General features: G+C 43.7%; 1 pseudogene; it reads left to right on the top strand.

Annotated features, from left to right (window-relative positions):
- The first annotated feature begins 576 nt into the window (after window positions 1–576).
- LOC115506736 lies at window positions 577–1313 on the top strand (annotated as a pseudogene).
- The last annotated feature ends 1061 nt before the right edge of the window (window positions 1314–2374 follow it).

A 2374-nucleotide genomic window follows, 5' to 3' on the forward strand; every position in this document is an offset into this window, starting at 1 on the left:
GTGTTGGAGTAATTTTGGAAAAGAACTAAGTAGATATTGCAAAAACATTAAATGTAATGAATGAAATAAAAACTCAATGTATACTTTTAATGGTAGATACATACAACTTAAGACAGAATTAATTACTAGAAAAATATCCATAATTCATCCAAAAATAGAAAAAAAAGGAAGGAAAATACAGAAAAGGCACAGAGTTACAATGACAAGGCCTACCTTACATTTAGTTGATGTCCCAGAATGAGAGGAGAGAAAAAAATGGAGAAGAGAAACTTTTGGGACATAATGGCAAATAGCCAAACCTTATGCAAGACCCTAATCCACAGTGAAATACGTATCCTCCAGTGGGGAGATAAGTTAAATGGGTGATGGGTGTGAAAGAGAGCACTTGTGATGAACACTGGGAATTGTATATAGGTGAGGAATCACCGAATCTTACACCTGACACTAATGTTACACTATATGTTAACTGATATTTAAATAAAAATTTGAAGAAAAAAAATTCACATCCACAAATATTCACAGAAACACTGTAACACACTCAAACAGAAAACACCACAAATGTCCACCAAAAGTAGAATGCATAGGCAGTGCACCCAGCAGTCCCCTGGATCTGTGTCTTGCTTCAGCAGGACGGAAGAGACTCGGGGAAGCCCCTTCTACCAGTCTCTGATCACACTCCAAAACTTTTTCCAGGTGCAACCTTCAAAGCCATCTTTGCTGCCACCCTCTGACTCCAGGATCAGCCAACACCCAATTTTGAGCTTAGCTCCTCAATACTGATCAACCACGAGCTCCCTCACTCATATTATTCCATGAAAGTTGGAGGCCACCCACAACTGCCTAGTCCACATGCAGCTGCAGTCTTCCTACACTTACCTTTCTTTGGGCTTGTATTTCGACAGGGACAACGTGGCTCTGGAGGCCGTGGGCCACTTCTTCCACAAGTTGGCTATGCAGAAGCAGGAGGGCACAGAGCATCTCCCGAAGATGCAAAACCAGCCTGGCAGCGTCCTCTTCCAGGATGTGCATAAGCCTTCCCAAGAGAAGTAGGTAAAACCCTGGAGGCTGTGGAAATCATCCTAGTTCTGGAGAATAACCTGAACCAGGCCCTTTTGGATCTGTATGCTTTGGTTCTCTCTACCGAGACCCCTATCTTTGTGACTTCCTGCCCACTTCCTAGATGAGGAGGTGAAAAGCACGAAGAAGATGGCGACCACCTGGCTCACTTCTGCAGGCTGGCTGGCCTCCAGGCTGGGCTGGGTGACTATCTATTAGAAAGGCTCATCCGCTGGGTGTCGGGGTGGCTCAGTTAGTTAAGCCCCTGACTCATGGTTTCAGCTCAGGTCATCATCTCACGGTTTCATGAGTTTGGACCCTGTGCTGACAGCATGGAGCCTACTTCATAGTCTCTCTCTCTCTTCTCTCTCTGCCCCTACCCACACTTGTACTATATCTGTATCTCTCAAAATAAATAAATAAACTTTAAAAAATAAAGAAAGGCTCATCCTCAAGCACAACTATGAGCCTCTGAAGCCCAGCAGCCTTTGAAGGGACGCTCTGGCATCACCCTGGTGCCAAGGCTTGTGCCTCAGCCTCTCCCAGCAGCCACCAGGCAGCTTTGTAACCACCCTGGAGCCCTTTCCCAAGCTGTGGACCAAACGGAAAGTAAGATCTTTTTTTAGAAAAAAACAAAAAAGTAGAATGCTTAAATAAATTGTGCATAAGTAAATTGTAGCATATGCATTCAGTGAATACTACAAAACAATAAAGACAGATTTCTACTTTAAGCCTCAACAATTAAGGATCTTATAAACACAAGGCTAAATGTTAGAAATGAGACCTGCAAATCATACAAAATGATGAGATAAAAAATAAAAAAAAAAACACGAACATTTTGGGGTGCCTGGGTGGCTCAGTCCTCTGAACATCTGACTCTTGATTTCAGCTTAGGTCATGGTGTCACAGTCATGGGATTGGTCCCTGAAGTGGGCTACATGCTGGGTATAGAGCCTGCCTGAGATTCTATCTCCCTCTACCATTCATTGTCTGTCTGTCTGTCTGTCTGTCTGTCTGTCTCTCTCTCTCTCTCTCTCTCTCTCTCACACACACACACACACACACACACACACACACACACACACACAAGAAAAGAGAAAAGCAAACAAAATTTAGTTTCATACATGGCATGAAATCACAAAGTAAGTAGGTGTTTTAGCCAGCAGGGGGTTTCACATCCTCTCAGTGCATCCCTTTGGCCCCTTCCATGGCCATGTCTCCTCAGACCTCTTCTGCCAGCCCCTTACACTTACAAGGATGAAATCACTGGGTTCTACTCCTGAAGCCAAGACTAGACTGCATGTTAACTTGAAAATTA

Source organism: Lynx canadensis, chromosome X (assembly GCF_007474595.2).
Source record: "Lynx canadensis isolate LIC74 chromosome X, mLynCan4.pri.v2, whole genome shotgun sequence".
NCBI classification, from domain to species: domain Eukaryota; kingdom Metazoa; phylum Chordata; class Mammalia; order Carnivora; family Felidae; genus Lynx; species Lynx canadensis.